Consider the following 22,815-nt stretch of genomic DNA (forward strand, 5'->3'; position numbering starts at 1 on the left):
AACGAGGAGTGTGTTGTGCAAGATCAAGGAGGAGAGGGGGGTGGTTTTTTGTGTGTGTGTGTGTGTGGGGGGGGGGTGTTTACCTTGATTCAAGATGCCATGGATGAGGATGCTTTGCCTGGTTCTTCAGGTCTGAATAGGAGGAAGAAAGGAGAAGGAAGGAGGAGGAAGAAGGTCCAGGCGTGGGCTTGCTCGTCAAGAAAAACAGAGAGGGTCACAACATGAGAGGAGGGAGAGGGGGACCAGGCAGGGTAGGTGAGACGCTGCCCAGAACGCGTCAGCGCTGGGAACGGACTATGAGGCGCGTGGGTAGAGGGACTAGGCGTAGACGTGTGTGGAGGGCGTGTGCGCGGGTGTTTCCTTTTTTAGTTGTTCTGGTCACGCGGGACTGCTCCTTTCTATTCTGGGAGAGCGCTCGCTCCCGCGAATGGGCATCCATTTTATTTTGTATACTGGTCGTTCTATGTCGGTTGTCTATTCATTGTACTGCATCCTTCATATTAATCAGATCTAAGATGTCTTTGGTTGTCTTTATTGAAAAGAAGAAAAAAATTTGTTCCTTGTTCCTCTGACACACACGCTCACGTGCGGTGGAGAAAGGGAGCGGAAGCTCCGGCGTCGCCTCCTTCCTCGCCCCCCGTCTGACGAATTTTTTTTATAAGACCAGGTCTCAGGATTAACAGGTGAGACCAAGAGCAAGTGAGACCAGGTCTCACGGTTAGCAGGTAAGACCCATCCTGCTAACGGTGAGACCTGGTCTTGTAGAATTCTTTTTCCCCGTCCGATCTCGGCGCCGCCACCCGGCCTGCTCCCGTACACCTTCTCTCCAGCACGAGCACCCACCGACATCGCCTCCCGTTCGACCACGGCCTCCGCCGCCAATCTCCGCTCCCGCACACACTGCTGCCGTCGCTCTCCGCTTCAGCCTATCTACAGAAAAGGGGAAACAAAAAGGAAATCCAATTCCCATCCAGGCCGCCGCCGCCGCCGCCCTTCTGATCTATCTCCACACCCTCTGTCGCGTCCCCCCACGCCGGACTAGCCCTAATCCCGTCAGTTTCTGCCGGCGGCGCGGTCAGAGGACAAGCAGTGATGGCGGGGACCTCCGGAGCCCAGATCTCCTCCCGGCGGGCGGCTAACCGACCGAGGGCCCTTCCAGATCCGCGCCGCCCCTGCCCTTCCTCCAACATCCGATCCCACACCCAATCAGCTGGACGCAAGCGAAAATACTCGGTGGCCATCGACGTGGATCCCGTCCGTGACTGGGCGAACATCGGGGACGGGCCAGCCGGCCTGATTGCCGAGCTTGCCCTCGCCAGCGACGTGGCCGACTATATCCGCTTCCGCGCCGTGTGCCAGCCGTGGCGGCGGTGCTCGCCGGACCCGTCCGCCGGCGGCCTGGACGGCCGCTTCCTCCCCCGCAAGTGGATCATGCTTGACAAGGCGCTTGCCGGGCCACGCCGACATCGCTTCCTCAACGTGTCTACAGGCGAGTGCATACGTATGGACCTCCCGGAGCTCGCGGAGCACACGTTGCTCTCGCTCACCCCAGAAGGCCTCCTCCTCCTGCTCCTCGAGCCCACCCTGGTCGTCCGCCTGCTTAACCCACTCACGCGGCAGCTCACCAACCTTCCGCCGATGACCGCGCTCCTGAGACCAGGGCAGCATCGGTCCAGGCAATGTGGCTTCAAGATAGGGAAAACATTCAGTGTGTCTGGCGTGGGTCTTGTTGCCGACGCCTCCATGGTGGCAGTCAATTTCTTTGATCCCAGGGGGCTTTTTGTCGCTAAGCCCGGCGATGAGAGTTGGACCATGGTCGACACAATGGTCGACAAGGAATACATAAATTCGGGTTTGCCTTTTGCGGGGCGCTTCTACTGCGCCAACTACAGGGGCGTCATGGTGCTGACGATGGGCTCGGATCAGCAGCCGCCCCGGCTCCAGTTGGTCGCTGACCGGAGCGACTCATTTTATTTCTCCCTGATGGCGCACAGCCTTCACCTGGTGGACAACGGCGGGGAGTTGATGCTGGTGCACCGAGCGCTAAGCCGGGACAGTATGAGGTATGATGCTTACAGAGTGGATTTGGAAGCTGGGGTCCTGACCCTGGCCAAGGGCTTCAACGGGCGCGCCGTGTTCATGGGCATGTGCCGCTCAATTTCTGTATCGGCTGAGGCTGCTTACCCCTCTCTCGCTGCTGATACCATCTACCTGGGACACGATTGTGATGACCACATTCAGGGGTACAATATCGCGGATGGAAGCAGATGCAGTCTGATTGAGGCAGTATGTCCGCTTAGTGTTGTGGATTGTCTCCGCCGTTCCATCCAGGGAGTCGGCAAGCGACTTGCTTGAGCCTCAGCACAAATGATGGGTGTTTGACGAATGACGGGTGTTGCTCTTTGCTATGATTCTGTTTCTGTGGTGGGTGTAGTGTTTGCCGTGATTCTGGTCTTGGCCTACTGCTGGGTGTGGTGTCTGCTGTGATTCTGGTCCTGGTCTTATGCGTCAGTTACTGTGTATCAGACAGCATTAAGATATGTACCTCAAATAATGTAAACGCTTATTAAACAAAAATTGTTACTGGTTTTCTGTTTCTGATATTTACATATGATGTGGCAGTATACTGATGAAACAAAATTATCTGCATCTTCCTACTTTTTACATCCTTGATGTTTTGTATAGGCCGCTGGCCCTTCTCCTTCCATGATATATACTCCCTCCGTTTTCTAAATATAAGACCTTTTATAGAGATTTTAATACGGACTACATACGGATGTATGTAGACGTATTTTAGAGGGTAGATTCACGTATTTTGCTCCGTATGTAGTCTGCATTGGTGGAATCTCTAAAAAGGGTTATATTTAGGAACAGAGTGAGTACCTCTAATCTGACCTTTGTACATTCCTTCCATGATATATATTGTAAGTTTTAATCTAATTTTTGGTACCATTACATGACTCACCACAGTCATACGAAGTGCACCAGTAAATCTTTTCCTTATAAGTGGATCAATAAAAAGTAGAATGAAGGTTTTCATTTAACATCTGTGTAAGGGTACTGCTGGGAATTTTCATGTTGAGGAACGTGGAATCTCTAAAAAGGGTTATATTTAGGAACAGAGTGAGTACCTCTAATCTGACCTTTGTACATTCCTTCCATGATATATATTGTAAGTTTTAATCTAATTTTTGGTACCATTACATGACTCACCACAGTCATACGAAGTGCACCAGTAAATCTTTTCCTTATAAGTGGATCAATAAAAAGTAGAATGAAGGTTTTCATTTAACATCTGTGTAAGGGTACTGCTGGGAATTTTCATGTTGAGGAACGCGGGCTGCTCTTACCAGGGCAAACACACGCCCTTCATATCTTATTTGCGATATATAAATCATCTGGAACAAATCATTTTCATGAATTTGGTCAAGTTCCTCGTATACTGTATAATTTGACAGCATATGTCCTCACAAAAGAGAGGAAAAAAAGAATATTGCATATGTCTCTGCATTTCAGTTCCATACTTTTGAGCTCAGCAAACTAAACTTGTTTCAAACATTTAGATGGCTCACATCAGACAACCAGTAACTTGAGCATTACATGCATAAGCTGCTGGAGGAATGCCTTCAGCTAACCAGAGAACTGGTGCTGTGCACAGCTTCCTTTGTAGCAAAAGATCAGTAGTTGTGTAGACTTGTGCCAAGCCTGAATTTTTGTACATAGAAAGTTAGTGTGCTAAGGTGGCCAGTGTGGTGTCGCCACATGATCACTGACGGAACTGAATCTGTCTCGCAACCTGCAGGTTGTTGATGACCAGGCTGCTTTTATCTTGAGCATGCCAAAGAGGAAGTCACTAATTTTTGTTTACTCAGAAAAAATAGGGTGCCATCCAACTCCTGTCTTCTATAACATGATAATGATCAAAAGTTTAGCTGTAAATCCTGTTAGACCAAGGACTCAATCCATTGATCAAGACTGTCAATATATTTTGACTTTGTTGTTTGTTCTGATCCTGACCAGCAGAGGATCATGCTTCAACTTGAATTTTGAGGAGTTCACTCCAGGATTAAGTATCTTAGCTCATTATGATCTTTTCATTGATCTATCATTCCAAATTTCAGGTAATGGACCTGCTTGGTCCTAGCCTCTGGGATGTTTGGCATTCACTGGGACAGGAGTAAGTATCTTATCAATCTTTTCACTCCATCTGCTTTGTTCTCCTTTCTCCTTGCTGAAAGTATCAACACCCCCGACAGTGACAGGATGTCATTTCGAATGGTTGCTTGTATTGCCTTTGAGGCCATATTAATTCTTGCGAAGATTCGCTCCAAAGGTTACTTTCAAGCTATTTGATGTTCTTGAGATGCATTTCCCGTTCTATTTTATTCCTCAATCTTAACAGTTGCTGATCTTCCTATTATTGCCAGCTTTGTACATGGTGATGTAAAACCTGAAACCTTTTTGCTTGGTCAGCCTGGATCCGCTCAAGAAAAGAAGCTTTTTCTCATTAATTTTGTTACTTTACTTATTGATGGCTTATTACTGCAGGGAGGTAATTCTTGTTTGTAAGAAGAAAATGGAGACTTCTCCGGAGATGTTAGGTAGACTCTGTCCAGCTCTATTCAAGCATTTTCATGAGACTGTCACTTGAATGAAATTTAACGAAGAACCAAAGTACCAAAGACTTGTTTCTCTCTTTGGTGATTTAATCGAAGGAGCTGCTTCGAGACCCATCAGGATATATGGAGCTCTAGAGGTCTGCACCGCTTTATCCACAGCATGTATCTGTGCTCTGCAATTTAAGTTGCCTAAGCATCTGTTGTGCAAATTGTAGGTTGGAAATAAGTGTAGAGGAATGGCTTTAAATCTGGAAGAAGATGAATAACCTATGAAAAATGTTCGGTCGGGGAGCCCAACAACTCGGTGGAATTCGGTTTATAATCCTAGGTGGCCCACAGAGCAGCGGTAACTCCTTTTAAATTTGAAAATGTTGACATATTCTCCAAAATTTCTTTTGCTTGCCCAGACATTATTTCTTCCTTCCCTTGCCTTGTAAAAGTGGTCTGTTCTGGTGGCCAGGTCAGCACAAAGCAGGATCCACCTGTCATAAACGTGCTCAAAACGCCCTAAGCCGCCGATCAGTGTCTTACCACAGGTTTAGTCGAAAATTGTGAAGTCGTGTTTTCCGCAAACCTAGCCCTCAATGTGGTGGTTTCGTGCAATTAACTAGTTCTGGTGCTTCAAGTCCCATAAGGTCCCCGCCACCCGCCACCCCTACACGACACATAGCATCATCGGCTCTTCATACTCCAGATCAAGGATTAGAGGACTTTAAGCGTCAGATGGCTCTAAATAGCTGGGTTATACGAGTACTATTTAGCTCTAATTTATTTTCTTTGAAAAGACCGGAGTTCCAGTTACCGTCTCTTGGTGATTTAGGTCAAAAAGGAAAACTGCCTTGTGGTTATCGTTGTTGCGAACTTGCGTTATCTTGGTGTGAACTCCAATTTTTAATGTCGTCCACAGTAGTCATGCCTAAATTTTACTTGATATCCTGGTGAAAGCAGCTATCTGAAACTATACTATTCTGTTTTTCTGTAACTAAAGCATTTGTGCTCGTTGTTCGTGATGAAAGGGTTTTGTTTTGACTTATTATGATTTAAGCTTATAAGTAGCTCCTGTTTGTCTGGCTATCCTCTGCTTGCTTGTTCTTGAGATTGGGAGATTGGGAGCGTGCCTATTTCAATTGTTATCGATCCTGTTCCGTAAAGATGTTTTTCCTGCCTTTTGTAGCTACCACTTCAATATAGCTGATTCAGCATAAAGAAAAAAAATGCAGTGAAGCTGGCTTGTTGAGTAGTTGTGCAGCTTCTGCAACTATGTGAAGGTACGTTGTGCATTTCTTTTGCTAGCTCACAGTGGCGTACATAATCTGTCCTCGTGTGTTGTAATATCTTCATTAATATGTCGGGACCTAACATTGAATAAAATTTCCAGGAAAAATGGGCGAAGAACCTATATATCACCTCGATCTGCTACAGGCGTACCGTGTGTTGATGGCAAGCTGAACTCTTGTGCCAATTGTAAAGAATCATGCTTGGCTGTTGTGGTTGGTTGCTGACGCTGTCAATCTATGATCCAACTTTTGATAAAATGGACTCTGAAATGAGAGCAGGGGAACATCGGTGCGTTGTAAAGTCATGCACCTGAAATGCGACATCGTTTTTGCTGCCGTCTGCTAGTTGTTGTTCTGGTCTGTTCTCGTTTTGTTGCAGTAGGTTCGATGCTTCCTGCACTACGCCGGCCCAAGTTCTTGTACCGTGTTCATAGTTTTTTCCTCCTGATCATCATAAAAGGATCGAACTATCCAAAAAAGAAAAGGCAGGTATCCAATTCCAGCTCTTGGTATCATCCTGATCATTTAAAGGTTTACCACTATCCAGTTCTCTAAACAAACAACATGCCTGTCTTTAGTTCTATGCACCCCAGCAGAAGCAGATCTTCCTTGAGTCTAGACTTCCATGATCCAATTGATTGATTATAATACCTCTGAACATTTTGTCATTCCTTTGCATCCAAAAATGCCAAGCACGAGTAATGAGGATCTCTAGGTTGCATTCTTTATGCAAATTTCTGAGTAATAGTATTTTATTTTATTTTAGACGAAAAGTAGGCAGCGAGCTACGTTTCATTCATTAACAAGAACTGGCAGAGCCAGGAAATTACAGAGATTACATAGACAAGATGATTAAAGAGGGAACAACAGAAAAAGAAGAAGCAAATGTCTGTTCCTGAAACAGCACTAGTTAGTTTCATCTGATTTTGATTTCATGTGAAGAAGCCCTGGAATTGTTGAGTGGAGATCATCTAATTGGTCTGGTTCGTGCGTGATTGCAGCGGTGGTGGCATGGGAGGCCGGGAAGCCTCTGTCGATTGAGGAGGTGGAGGTGGCGCCGCCGCAGGCCATAGAGGTGCCAGTCAAGATCCTCTACACTGCCCTCTGCCACACTGCCGTCTACTTCTGGGAAGCCAAGGTATCCACACACAACTGTATCTCACAGTTTTGTTCTTCCCAATTAGGTAATTGTGATGCATCTCAGTGGCTAATTAACTTGGTGATGTTCTGCAGGGCCAAACTCCGGTTTTCCCTAGGATCTTCGGCCATGAAGCTGGAGGGTATGCATCCTCTCTGTTTCAGTTTTGTTGCTTGGAGGAATCTTGAATCTTAAATCATGATTTATTCGTACTGGCTTCTAATTATAGTCATCCTGAAGACTGATCTGTCGCTGGTATTAGATTGGTACCAACATACAGCAAGTGTCCATATTTTATTGCCATGGATAAAACATATACGAAGAATCATGGGAGAACGTCATCCATGACACAAGCTCACACTATAAAGTGCTTTGGACAATCATATGGTTTTTGGCTAGTTAATTTTCCCATGTTCTATAAGCTGCTGATCTCCTCATTACGCTAGTCATAGTGGGAGTAACTTAGGTAGTAACATAGCAGGTTCCAAGAAAAAATTGCTTATGTGGCATGTATTTAATAAGGAGAGATGTGTTTAGAGTAACATAGCGCTTCCCAAAAAGAGACGAGTCTACAAGCTAATAAATGAAGTCATCTATGACACTACTATTATGTTACTTTGCGCTATGGAGGTGGTAACTTAGACTAGTGTCATATGCATGACACTAGTATAAGAGGGTGCTTGTATCCAAGGGACTTATTTTAGTCTGACTAAAAATAGTCTCTTTAAGAGGCTAAAGTTCCAAGCACATAACTATGACCAGCCTTATATCTTGTCACATTTAAATTTTTTCAAACAGACAACAATCAATACATAACTACTTTATTCGTTTTGGCAATTGAATGTGCAGCGCCTAACAGATAGGCGCTGCATTTAGCAAGTGTGGTGCCGGTCAGCTAGGCGCTGCACTGCCAGGTGTGGGGCCGGACCTGGCCCCGCGGTGCCATGGTGGCCAGGCATGCAGCGCCTACTGCTCTGTCGTGCGCTGCACAAAGGGTCAGCTGGGTGAATTTCTTTCACCGATGGTACACTTTGTGAAATACTTTTATCCAAAGATCAATTTTGTCAATTTTACTTTTTTTCTCATGGAACAGAGAGAGTATCGGCTTTCCTCCCTTCAAAAGAAAAGAGAAAAAACTGTATACGGATAGGCCATGACTGATGACTGTCCATATGTATCCCCGCCCAATACCTGGCAAAAAAGGAAGAAGAAGCATCACGGCCCGTGATTCCACGCAAAAAAGAACGGAATCTATAAGCACCGAATGTGCTGTGTTTTTGCATCTCGCCCCGAACAAGTTTGTTGCCGTTGGATCGCATGCACGCATATTGGCACACCTGAAGTCGCCCCGTCATCCCAGCTACCCCCTCAATCCATCTATATAGGGCCTAATGTGATTTTCAAGGTTAACTTTGACCACATGTTAGAGTTGCAAAATATGACTTGCAAGTTACAGAAAACATACCGTCAAATTTGTACGGAAAGAATTTTTCAATAATATAATTTTCATATTATACATTTCATATAATATTAATCATATCAATAGTGAAAGGCAATATTGAAAAATGCAATAGGCCCAATATATATGGATGGAGGGAGTAGGTCGTTCGGCGTCGAGGGGAAGCTCCTGAACGCCTTTTTCGCCCCCCCCCCCCAACGCCTCCGACGATCGGCGACGAGTGCCACCAGGTTCCTTCCAATCCGCCCACGTTGCTCCTATTATCTCGCATTGCTTGTCGTGTTCCATCTAATTTCTCTTCTCCATCGCGTACAGAATGAAGCCGCCGCCGCCGCCCATCGCCGGGAACGCAGCCTCCGGCAAGCCGTCTTCCGGACCCGTCCATTCCCACCCTTAACTGCAAGTCCCGCCACATGCCAGAGTGCTGAGCACCCGCCGCCGTCCTCCTGCGTCGCGTCATCGCTATGGCCTTCAATCTAGCTACATGAGGAGACGGCGGACACGCCTCATCGGCAACTCGCCGACGACGGTAGGGCATGGAGGCGGGAGAGCGACGACCTTCCATGGTCTCAAGCGCGGGGACACGGTGGTGGCCTCGAGCGCGGAGAAGACATGGAGGTTTCAACTAGAGAAGGTAGTTGGGTTTGATGCTGCTTCTGATCCAGATCATCTCGACTTGGAGCCGCCGCATGGGGGATCAACTAGGGTGCGCCCACTGCCCCCTCCCTCCCCCCCGCATACTGAAAAATGTGTGTTGTGCATGGAAATAGAGATTTCAGAAATGTTAGAGACAATCTTAGTTGATTGAAAACAGAATTTGAAAGAGCCCATTTGGATTATGTCAATACCGCAACGCTCATGTTGTGATCTAGTAGGTCTTGCCAGCTGATAAAGGTTATGACATGTAGTTTGATTGTTTTCAATTTAGTTTAACTGGTGTCCTTTGCTATGAACAAAATTTCATAAACTTTGTCATGTGACTAGTACATTTTGCCATGGCAAACTAAAACCATATGTTCTGCCATGATGGCAACTTTATGTAATGTCTTGGTCGTATATATTCCAAGAATGTTGCCATGTTTACTTCAGTTGTTTTTGCATTGACCATGGCGAATTGGTTCTATTTGAACATGGCAAATTCATAGATATCACATGGCAATATTTCTATCGCACTGACCATGGCAAATTCAGAGATATCACACGGCAATTTACCTATCGCATTGACCATGGCAATTTTTTACATGGCATTTCCTTTTTTGCATTGACTCTGGCAATTTTATTGCATTGACCATGGTGACGGTGTCCTGAACTAGGGGGTACTCATCACGTCGTCTCCCGATCAGTTGGATTGGGCCAAGGACCCCCATGGCCGTATACTCATGGGCTAGTTCAGACAACCCCTGCCGCATACAAGGAAGACTCCACAAGACTTGGCGCCCAAGACAAGGACTCTCCTAAACCATAGGCCTCCGGTGTCTTATATAAACCGAGGCCAGACTAGTCAATAGATGATCTGATATTCATTACTACAATCTCGTGGTAGACACATGTACTCTGTACTACACCCATATGATTACAATCAAAAGCAGCATGTAGGGTATTATCTCTTCAAGAGAGCCCGAAGCTGGGTAAAACCCCGTGTCCATGTTACCATCACTCCAAGACGCCTAGCTTAGGACCCCTACTACGAGATCCGCCGGTTTTGACACCGACATTGGTGCTTTCGTTGAGAGCTTGATGGGCGATCGTCGCGGATTAATGGGACAATCAGGTGATGTTTTTTCAATTAAACCTGTTCTACGTAAATCGTCTCTTTTGCAAGTCATTGCTTTCATGCCGTGCTATTTTGTTTGTAGTTAGATCAGGATCCATGATCTAGAAAAATTTAATAACGGCGGCCGTATTGTCACCTCGTAGTACACCGGATCCGGACTCCTATGCGGCTGTTATGAGTACGTCAGACCCTGCGCACCATGAAATTTTTTGATGAAGTATGCGCATGCGGCGGCGGCCCAGAGTTGAGGGTTTGCTGCGTGAGTCAGTGGAAAAAGCTAAAGCAACGAAAATTAGTCCGGCCGGCGGCAATCCAAATGAGACATGGAGTAGTGCACGTGGTTCGATCAGAGTTTGTCTCTGTGGAGAACGCATCGGGGGATTCTCTTTCCCTCCTTTTTAATTTATCTCTTGCTCTGCCGCTGGCCCTCTGCAATGTTCTCTGACAAGTGCATGGACGTAAACTACTACTAACTTAATTGATTACTAGTTTTGCAGCACTGTATCTTAGATTTGGTACGTGGATTCTAGTAATCTGAGCACTACTATTCCACTTAAAGGATCAGTATATCTTTAATACTGGTTGATACTAGTCTGTACAGACCGCTTCCTCTTATTCGCTTCGGTCTACTATGGTCATCTTCCTCTTATTCGCTTCGGTCTACTATGGTCATCGCTACTCAAACAGAAATATCAGGTTTTATTTTTCCAGTTACCTATGCAGTATATATTAAATACGCACCGGATATTGTTCTACTGGTTTGCATAATTTTTTCTGTATAGACCTTTGGCGACCGATCTAAAATTTGGTCCGTCGAATCGGTGGCCGCATCCGGACATAAAGTCACATGAGGAGACGATCCCCGCGCAAGCTAGCAAGCTCTGGCTTGATTGGCTTCCCAGGGGCGCACGCGCGGCAACACATACATGAAGCGGCGGCAGCACGTCCCGAGCGACCACATGGAGATGAGGACCTCCGAACACACATCAGGACGGTACCTCGATTTTGGTCAGCGAATTTTAGTAATTCGATTCAGCCCCATCACCGCCGTCGAACATGTTTTATTTTTCCTAACTATTCGGTTAGCTCCCAAAATTATTGCACACAGAATATTTTCTATTGTTTTGCAATGCATTATTTTTGCAGGGGTATTTTGTCGACACTTGTGCACGACGTCGGTCTAGCCGGCGTCTCGCCATCACTGAGGTTGGCCGACCTGTGTCGACATCGCCGCGCCACAACGCCCTCATACCATTGGGCTAGCCTCAACGCTCAGGCCATATTTACCAAACTTTTTTTACTTCGCATAAATTAATATGCACCTTTTTTTCATTATTGTTATTTCTTGGTTGCACTATATTGTGCGTGCAGGCAATCTATTTAGGTTGGGCCACGCCAACACCTCGGCAAGCTGATGTCGTCCTCCCGCCTGCGTCGACCAAGTCATTGCGTCGCGTCAGCGCGTGTCCCTGTGTCAACTTTTCCGCATTGCCGCCTTGTCGCCCAGGCCATATATATTCAATTTTTTACTTCACTTATGTTAATGTGGAAAATTTTTTATTTTCGGACTACACTATTTTACATGTGTAGGTAATCGATTTCGACTGCGACACACAGTCACTTCGGCAAGCCGACGTCGTCGTTCCAATCGGAATAAATCGGCTCGCGTGATCATCTTGTTTGTCGAATTGTCATACCGACATGTTTGGTTGCCTCGGGGACTTTGGCATCGTTGAGAGAGCTCTACCTTATCGAGTGTTCGGCACAAGGGCCATATTTCTTTTATTACTCACTTTCCATAAATTATAAATTATGCAACTAATTTTTTTTATTATTACTACTATTATCTCCGGCTTGCACTATTTTTCGTGCATAGATAAATGATCCGGGTCCGGCAGCGCTGTCACCTCGGCATACCGATGTACCATGTCACCTCGGCTGGACCGGGGCTTCATCATCACTTCATTAACCCACACCGGGGACTTCGGCGTCATACTGCCAGCCTGCCCCGTCGCCTTGATCGGACTGGGGGTTCCATCTTGCCACATTGGTCGTTCTACATCGCCACTTCAGAGTGCCGAGCTCTTTGCTCCGCCACCTCGGGACCGGCTTAGGGGCTGGGACCTTGTACTGCATAAAGCTCGGACCGCCTCATAAACACCGAGCACATTGACCAGCTAAGTCACTCTCATGCTCAAAAACTATCAGTTTTAGATTTTGTTCGGTTCGACCAAGTATTATACTTTTTTGGCAAAAAGTTGTTTGCGAAAAAAATTCCTTATCATAACTTTGGTTGTGACACACAAATTCAAATACCCCGTTTATTTGGGGGCTTCCTTTGTGAAGCTTTTCCTCTTGCATATCATTATACTTGTACGACTTCCTTCCTTGTTCGTGTATTACGCCACAATATGCACCATATTGACCTAAGTGTTCCGCAAGCTGGGTTGTCTGGCTCCTGTGCTTACCCCTACGTTCCCAATTGTTCGGCTAGGGAGTAAAGGGAGCACCTCTGCGATTGTCACGATCGGGTCATCCGAGCTGGACCTCGGATTGGGTGAAGCCGAAAGCTAGCCCTTTTACCATTTTTAATAATGGACGGCACACAACGGAACTCATGAGTACAAAAAATCTATTGCACAAGTCTCACAGTAATAATGAGCAACCGAAGAAAGGTATCGGTGGGGGTAATATTTTCTTCGAAGATGCTTCTTACATTTCGTCGGTAATATAGCATAAGTTCCCTGAGCGTGCTTTGTCTGTTACAGCCTTATGGCCTGATTGCCTGGTTATCGTAAACACCGTAGATATTCTCGGCAGATGGAGTACATAACACTTTTCGGTCCTTGACCGAAGAGGGAGAAGCCGACGGTCGGTTAAGACGCGTATAAAGTTTGGGTGAACACAGATATGATACAAGTACTTCCGTACATACAATCATTATACATAAAATTCTTTTAGCCAAGTCACTCGGGGCTCTTAACTTTATGTGAGCTATTTTATAATAAGTGTTCTTCTTCTTAGTCATTGCAAAGTCTTTCTTCTATCACTCTTTTTTCCGACACGAGTGTGTGGTCAATAGCCGGGGAGCCTAATTTCTCTCTCAAAGCCGCTAAAGTTTGCTAAACTGGCCTAACGAGAAGTACTCCGCCTTCGGGATAGGAGGTTGAAGCCGTAGGATGACCTGCTTGAAGTCTTGAGATAGGGTGTGTCATGTTAAAGCATGAGAAAAGCACATTTTTTTTTCTAAGACCAATTTTCTGATTGGCACCGAACAATTGATCTAGTTCGGACGTCGAGTTTTTACTAACGTTTTTTGGTTTTCCAATCCTATGTCACTTTCCAACTATTTATGTGTTTTCCGCATATGTCTCGCAATGCAACGCCGGACAACTTTAGAGATTCGGCAAAAATTCTCGGATATTGCTATATATGCATCGGTTTCGAATTGTGTCTTCGGTCAATAGTTGGGTTGCCCGGCTCCTGTGCTTGCCTCCTACGTTCCGCTTTGTTCGTCTAGGTGTGCAAAGGGAGAAACACTGCGATTGTGCTTCCAGCTCGCATGGTTAAGCACCTCAGTGTAGAAAGCCGAAAACTGACTGTCACAATAAGCGTAAACTGGTCAGCAGTCCGATGACTGTATTAAATGACGAGTCGTTCATAACATTGGCCGAAGTTTTTACGGCTTGACCTCGGCTGTCGCCGAACACTAACCGGGGGGCTACTTGCTTGCCTCCCAACTTTAAGCTTCTATGACTAAGTGAAAGTTATAAAGCCCGTATATCTGATTGCCTCGTTTCCGCCAACACAACCGCCTTCGGGCACCGAGACGTCGGCTAAGGGTTGTTTTGTTATTATGGAAACACCCTACATAGCATCTACAAGGGGGTAGAAGCCGATGATGGGCCACTTTCAGATTATAAACGGTCGCAACGGAAGTGAAAATTTGGGTCCATTTAGACCATAGAGTTTGGAAGCTTTCCCCGAACTAAATCCTTAGTATTTTCCTCCCACATTGATCGGAGCTGAGGTTTCATGATCATGCTTAGCATGACAACCCAAAGAAAGGAACTGATAGCGGGACTATTTTCTTTGGATGATGTTTCTTATGTGAAACAAAAATATAACATGTCTCTCTGCATACCTTTGTTTATAAAACCGTATGGCCGGATTGCCTTGTTTGCCGTAAATCTTTGCCCTCATAAAGACTTTATAAAGTAGGACAAACACCCCTCGACTGCTGGACGAGGAGGTTGAAGTCGATGGTCAGTCAACAAATTTTGTACAATGCGGATCCGAGCATTAATGGCGTAAAGTACTTGGATACATAGAGTCATTACATATAATTTGTGATTTTACTATGGATATCGATCCTTATTCGACCTCCTGTGCCCGCATTAAAGCTCAGGGGCTATTGGGCTTCGGGCTTATTATTTACAAATATTAAAAGGGCACATCGATCCCCTGATCTGGTGTTGCCACCCGACCAGTGTCTCGGGGGCTACTGCATTGACAATCCAATGCAGAAAATTTAAAATGCAATATAGTTTTTGAGGAGATTATTATCCTCAGGTTGGTCGGCCGCACCCAACCTGAGTCTCAAGGACTTTGCACACCGCGTTTGTATTCCTAAGTATGCTGCCGAGCTGGGAATTGATCCTCAGGCCGATTTTGCGAATCAACCTGAGTCTCAGGGGCTATTGGGATCAGCGGTATTATGTCATCCTTCAGGTGCATCTCGGGTTTTAGACCGACACACACCTTGATGGCTACTGGTTATACATATTAACAGCAAATAAATTTGCACGCATCGGAAATAAAAGCCGCAAACAATCAGCCCATGACCGAGGTGCTGATCCACCTCGAAAGCATTTCGGATATAGCTCGGATGCAAGTGGCTGGCTCCATAGAGGGCATTTCCGGCATTAAGCTCGGCTAAACTCCTGCAACCTTTTTGAACCAAGGTGATCTATGACACCTCGGATACAGTCCGGCATTGGAGCTCGGACATAGTCCGACGTTAGAGCTCGGATACATTCCGGTGTTGGAGCTCAGAAGCGGTCCAGCGTTGGTGCTCGGCTGCAAAAGATACCTCGGAAGCAGTCCGGCGTTGGAGCTCGGATGCAAGAGGACACCGCCGTACGGGAACAAATTCAAACCCGAGACGTAGCATAATAATAACAAGGCATTGATAAAGGCCGAAGACTTCAAGGGCTCCTCGGATACCCGACGTGTAAACTCTTAGGATTCACTCCGGCGATCCTCAAGATCGAAGATGGGAAGATTAGTTGAGCCAGTTTTCAAGACCGACGACCGAAGATAAAGAACAGTTTATAAGGATCGAGGAGCGTCCCCAACTTGAAGACCGATTCAGGGGGATACTGATGGTGTCCTGGACTAGGGGGTACTCACCACGTCGTCTCCCGATCAGTTGGATTGGGCCGAGGACCCCCATGGCCGTATACTCATGGGCCAGTTCGGACAACCCCTGCCGCATACAAGGAAGACTCCACAAGACTTGGCGCCCAAGACAAGGACTCTCCTAAACCCTAGGCCTCCGGTATCTTATATAAACCGAGGCCAGGCTAGTCAATAGATGATCTGATATTCATTACTACAATCTCATGGTAGACACATGTACTCTGTACTACACCCATATGAATAGAATCAAAAGCAGCATGTAGGGTATTATCTCTTCGAGAGAGCCCGAAGCTGGGTAAAACCCCGTGTCCATGTTACCATCGCTCCAAGACGCCTAGCTTAGGACCCCTACTACGAGATCCGCCGGTTTAGACACCGACATTGGTGCTTTCATTGAGAGCCTGTTGGGCGATAATCGCGGATTGATGAGACAATCAGGTGATATTTTTTCAGTTAGACCTGTTCTACGTAAATCGTCTCTTTTGCATGTCATTGCTTTCATGCCGTGCTATTTTGTTTGTAGTTAGATCAGGATCCATGATCTAGAAAAATTTAACGACGGCGTCCGTATTGTCACCTTGTAGTACACCGGATCCGGACTCCTATGCGGTTGTTATGAGTACGTCAGACCCTGCGCACCATGGAAATTTTTGATGAAGTATGCGCATGCGGCGGCGGCCCAGAGTTGAGGGTTTGCTGCGTGAGTCAGCGGAAAAAGCTAAAGCAACAAAAATTAGTCCGGCCGGCGGCAATCCAGATGAGACATGGAGCAGTGCACGTGGTCCGATCAAAGTTTGTCTATGTGGAGAACACACCAGGGGGATTGTCTTTCCCTCCTTTTTAATTCATCTCTTGCTCGGCCGCTGGCCCTCTGCAATGTTCTCTGACAAGTGCATGGACGTAAACTACTACTAACTTAATTGTTACTAGTTTTGCAGCACTGTATCTTAGATTTGGTACGTGGATTCTAGTAATCTGAGCACTACTATTCCACTTAACGCTGTGTTTGAATGTTCGTATTGGAGGCCTTCGTATTGAATTGGTTTCAATTCCATTTCATTGAGGAAACTGTAATGGACATGAATAAAAATTCGTTTGTTTGGATGCTTGATGAATTGGCTGAGGGAATCTCATTGAAGTTTCAATACCAAATCATGTTTGGATGGCAGAGTACAGAATTGGACAGTGCTTTGTTCTATATGCATCAAATAAAAACTTGTACAACGTGTGGCTATAGTTGAATGATTATATAGCAATAAAAATTAACAAATATTCTAGAAATTCATGACAACATCATATAATATTCACATAACAACAACAATTGTGGTGCATGTGGTGCATCCTCCAAGCTTCACGCTGTAGTGAAATGACAGTTCTGCCAATTCATCCGGACTTGTACACTCAAAATTAGGAAATCCTCGAACGGCTCAGCTGCAATAAATAACACATTGGATTCAGACTTTCAGAGTCCTGCCTGGTGATGCTCGGGTTCTAGTCTCGTGCTTCAATGAAATTGACACGCAAATATCAAAGCTGACAGGAGTAGGAAAAAGGGGCGGCCGTGCGGATACGGCCGGAGATGCGCCGGCCAGAGAGATCCGACGACGGCCGTGCAGGTCAGGGAAGGAGCGGCTGTAGGAGGATGGATGGATCCGATGGAGAGGAGAGACGTTGCAGGAGTAGGGAAAAGGGGCGGCGGCAGAGGGGCTTGAAGGGAGCCGCTGCCGGAGAGAGAAGGAGAAGGAGGGTCGGGGAGTCGGGATGGATACCTGCGGCGGCGGCGGTGCCGCCGCTTACTGAAGCTAGTCTCGCGCGGGGGAAGGACGCAGATCGCGGGCCGTCTGTCTCCAATCGTTTTCTTTTGTGGGACTTCCAATTCGACCCAAATTGGAGCCGAGGAGCTCTGTATCGCGGGAGGCCTGCGCGCGTGAGCGCGATTTTGCTTCTGTATTGGGCTCGTTTCAGTCCGGACGTTTCTGTGTGCATCCAAACACCTGAATTGGTAGCTGGCAAATACCAAATCCATTTCAAAAGGTCCATTACAGACATCCAAACACAACATAAAGGATCAGTATATCTTTAATACTGGTTGATACTAGTCTGTACGGACCGCTTCCTCTTATTCGCTTCGGTCTGCTATGGTCATCGCTACTCAAACAGAAATATCAGGTTCTATTTTTCCAGTTACCTATGCAGTATATATTAAATATGCACTGGATATTGTTCTACTGGTTTGCATAATTTTTTTCTGTGTAGACCTTTGGCGACCGATCTAAAATTTGGTCCTTCGAAGTGGTGGCCGCATCCGGACATAAAGTCACATGAGGAGACGATCCCCGCACAAGCTAGCAAGCTCTGGCTTGATTGGCTTCCCAGGGGCGCACGCACGGCAACGCATACATGAAGCGGCGGCAGCACGTCCCGAGCGACCACATGGAGATGAGGACCTCGAACACACATCAGGACGGTACCTCGATTTTGCTCAGTGAATTTTAGTAATTCAATTCAGCCCCGTCACCGCCGTCGAACATGTTTTATTTTTCCTAACTATTCGGTTAGCTCTCAAAATTTTTGCACACAGAATATTTTCTGTTGTTTTGCAATGCATTATTTTTGCAGGGGTATTTTGTCGACACTTGTGCATGACGTCGGTCTAGCCGGCGTCTCGCCGTCACTGAGGTTGGCCGACCTGTGTCAACATCGCCGCGCCACAACGCGCTCATACCATCGGGCTAGCCTCAACGCTCAGGCCATATTTACCAAACCTTTTTTACTTGACATAAATTAATTATGCACCTTTTTTCATTATTGTTATTTCTTGGTTGCACTATGTTGTGCGTGCAGGAAATCTATTTAGGTTGGGTCGCACCAACACCTCGGCAAGCCGATGTCTTCGTCCTGCCTGCGTCGACCAAGTCATTGCATCGCGTCAGTGCGTGTCCCTGTGTCAACTTTTCCTTATTGCCGCTCCACCGGGCTGACCTTGTCGCCCAGGCCATATATATTCAATTTTTTACTTCACTTATGTCAATTAAGTGGAATTTTTTTTATTTTCAAACTACACTATTTTACATGTGTAGGTAATCAATTTCGACCGCGTCACGCGGTCACTTCGGCAAGCCGACGTCGTCGTTCGAATCGGAATAAATCGGCTCGCGTGATCATTGTTTGTCGAATTGTCATACCGACATGTTCGGTTGCCTCGGGGACTTCGGCATCGTCGAGAGAGCTCTACCTCATCGAGTGTTCGGCACACGGGCCATATTTCTTTTATTACTCACTTTGCATAAATTATTAAGTATGCAACTATTTTTTTTTATTATTACTATTATCTCCAGCTTGCACTATTTTCCGTGCACAGATAAATGATTCGGGTCCGGCAGCGCTGTCACCTCGGCGTACCGACATACCATGTCTCCTTGGCTGGACCGGGGCTTCGTCATCACTTCATTAACCCACGTCGGGGACTTCGGTGTCATACTGCCGGCCTGCCCCGTCGCCTTGATCGGACTGGGGGTTCCATCTTGCCACATGGTCGTGCTACGTCGCCACTTCAGAGTGCCGAGCTCTTCGCTCCGCCACCTCGGGACCGGCTCGGGGGCTGGGACCTTGTCCCACATCAAGCTCGGACCACGTCATCAACACCGAACACATTAACCAGCTAAGTCGCTCTCATGCTCAAAAACTTTCAGTTTTAAATTTTGTTCGGTTCGACCAAGCATTATACTTTTTTGGCAAAAAGTTGTTTGTGAAAAAAATCCTTGTCATAACTTTGTTTGTGACACACAAATTCAAATACCCCGTTTATTTGGGGGCTTCCTTTGTGAAGCCTTTCCTCTTGCATATGATTATACTCGTACGACTTCGTTTCTTGTTCGTGTATTACGCCACAATATGCACCATATTGACCTAAGTGTTCCACAAGCTGGGTTGCCTGGCTCCTATGCTTACCCCTACGTTCCCGATTGTTCGACTAGGGAGTAAAGGGAGCACCTCTGCGATTGTCACGATTGGGTCATCTAAGCCGGACCTCAGACTGGGTGAAGCCGAAAGCTAGCGCTCTTACTGTTTTCAATAATGGTCGACACACAACGGAACTCATGAGTACAAAAAAATCTATTGCACAAGTCTCACAGTAATAATGAGCAACCGAAGAAAGGTATCGGTGGGGGTACTATTTTCTTCGAAGATGCTTCTTTCACTTCGTCAGTAATATAGCATAAGTTCCCTGAGCGCGCTTTGTCTGTTACAGCCTTATGGCCTGATTGCCTGGTTATCGGAAACACCCTAGATATTCTCGGCAGGTGGAGTACATAACACTTTTTGGTCCTTGACCGAAGAGGGAGAAGCCGATGGTCGATTAAGACACGTATAAAGTTTGGGTGAACACAGATATGATACAAGTACTTCGGTACATACAATCATTATACATAAAATTATTTTACCCAAGTCACTCGGGGGCTCTTAAATTTATGTGAGCTGTTTTATAATAAGTGTTCTTCTTCTTAGTCGTTGCAAAGTCTTTTTTCTATCACTCTTTTTTTCGACGCGAGTGTGTGGTCAATAGCCGGGGAGCCTAATTTCTCTCTCAAAGCCGCTAAAGTTTGCTAAACTGGCCTAACGAGAATTTCTCCGCCTTCGGGATAGGAGGTTGAAGTCGTAGGATGACCCACTTGAAGTCTTGAGATAGGGTGTGTCATGTTAAAGCACGACAGAAGCATAATTTTTTTTTCTAAGACCAATTTTCTGATTGGCACCGAACAATTGATCTAGTTCGTACGTCGAGTTTCTACTGACGTTTTTTGGTTTTCCAATCCTATGGCACTTTTCAACTATTTGTGTGTTTTCCGCATAAGTCTCGCAGTGTAACACCGGACACCTTTAGACATTCGGCAAAAATTCTCGGAAATTGCTATATATGCATCAGTTTCGAATTGTGTCTTCGGTCAATAGTTAGGTTGCCCGGCTCCTGTGCTTGCCTCCTACGTTCCGCTTTGTTCGGCTAGGTGTGCAAAGGGAGAACCACTGCGATTGTGCTTCCAGCTCGCATGGTTAAGCACCTCAGTGTAGAAAGCCGAAAACTGACTGTCACAATAATCATAAACTGGCCAGCGGTGTGATGACTGTATTAAATGACGGGCTGTTCATAACATTGGCCGAAGTGTTTACGGCTTGACCTTGACTGTCGCCGAACACTAACCGGGGGGCTACTTGCTGGCCTCCCAACTTTAAGCTTCTATGACTAAGTGAAAGTTATAAAGCCCGCATATCTGATTGCCTCGTTTCCGTCAACACAATCGCCTTCGGGCACCGAGACGTCGGCTAAGGGTTGTTTTGTTATTACGGAAACACCCTACGTAGCATCTACAAGGGGGTAGAAGCCGATGATGGGCCACTTTCAGATTATAAACGGTCACAACGGAAGTGAAAATTTGGGTCCATTTAGACCATAGAGTTTGGAAGCTTTCCCCGAACTAAATCCTCAGTATTTTCCTCCCACATTGATCGAAGCTGAGGTTTCATGATCATGCTTAGCATGACAACCCAAAGAAAGGAACCGATAGCGGGACTATTTTCTTTGGACAATGTTTCTTATGTTAAACAATAATATAAAACGTCTCTCTACATACCATTGTTTATAAAACCATATGGCCGGATTGCCTTATTTGCTATAAATCTTTGCCCTCATAAAGGCTTTATAAAGTAGGACAAACACCCCTCGGCTGCTGGCCGAGGAGGTTGAAGCCGATGGTCAGTCAACAAATTTTGTACAATGCGGATCCGAGCATTAATGACGTAAAGTACTTGGATACATAGAGTCATTACATATATTTTGTGATTTTACTATGGATATCGATCCTTAATTCGGCCTCCCGTGCCCGCATTAAGGCTCGGGGGCTACTGGGCTTCGGGCTTATTATTTACAAATATTAAAAGGGCACATCGATCCCCTGATCTGGTGTTGCCACCCGACCAGTGTCTCGGGGGCTACTGCATTGACAATCCAATGCAGAAAATTTAAAATGCAATATAGTTTTTGAGGATATTATTATCCTCAGGTTGGTCGGCCGCACCCAACCAGAGTCTCGAGGACTTTGCACCCCGCGTTTCTATTCCTAAGTATGCTGCTGAGCAGGGAATTGATCCTCAGGCCGATTTTGCGAATCAACCCGAGTCTCAGGGGCTACTGGGATCAGCGGTATTATGTTATCCTTCAGGTGCATCTCGTGTTTTAGACCGACACACACCTTGATGGCTACTGGTTATACATATTAACAGCAAATAAATTTGCACGCATCGGAAATAAAGGCCGCAAACAATCAACCCATGGCCGAGGTGCTGATCCACCTCGAAAGCATTTCGGATATAGCTCGGATGCAAGTGGCTGGCTCCATAGAGGGCATTTCCGGCATTAAGTTCGGCTAAACTCCTGCAACCTTTTTGAACCAAGGTGATCTATGACACCTCGGATACAGTCAGGCGTTGGAGCTCAGACATAGTCCGGTGTTAAAGCTCGGATACATTCCGGCGTTGGAGCTCGAATACATTCCGGCGTTGGAGGTCGGAAGCGGTCCAGCGTTGGTGCTCGGGTGCAAAAGATACCTCGGAAGCAGTCCGGCGTTGGAGCTCGGATGCAAGAGGACACCGCCGCATGGGAACAACTTCAAATCCGAGACATGGTATAAAAATAACAAGGCATTGATAAAGGCCGAAGACTTCAAGGGCTCCTCGGATACCCGACATGTAAACTCTCCGGATTCACTCCGGCGATCCTCAGGATCGAAGATGGGAAGATTAGTTGAACCAGTTTTCAAGACCGACGACCGAAGATAAAGAACAGTTCGGAAGGATCGAGGAGCGTCCCAACTTGAAGACCTGTTCAGGGGGCTACTGACGGTGTCCTGGACTAGGGGGTACTCACCATGTTGTCTCCCGATCAGTTGGATTGGGCCGAGGACCCCCATGGCCGTATACTCATGGGCCAGTTCGGACAACCCCTGCCGCATACAAGGAAGACTCCACAAGACTTGGCGCCCAAGACAAGGACTCTCCTAAACCATAGGCCTCCGGTGTCTTATATAAACCGAGGCCAGGCTAGTCAATAGATGATCTGATATAAACCGGGG

The 22,815-nt window shown here is 46.3% G+C and overlaps 1 pseudogene; it reads left to right on the forward strand.

Annotated features, from left to right (window-relative positions):
- The first annotated feature begins 698 nt into the window (after positions 1-698).
- Positions 699-2,598, forward strand: LOC123113631 (uncharacterized; annotated as a pseudogene).
- The last annotated feature ends 20,217 nt before the right edge of the window (positions 2,599-22,815 follow it).

The sequence above is a fragment of the Triticum aestivum genome, chromosome 5B (assembly GCF_018294505.1).
Source record: "Triticum aestivum cultivar Chinese Spring chromosome 5B, IWGSC CS RefSeq v2.1, whole genome shotgun sequence".
Classification (NCBI taxonomy): Eukaryota; Viridiplantae; Streptophyta; class Magnoliopsida; order Poales; family Poaceae; genus Triticum; species Triticum aestivum.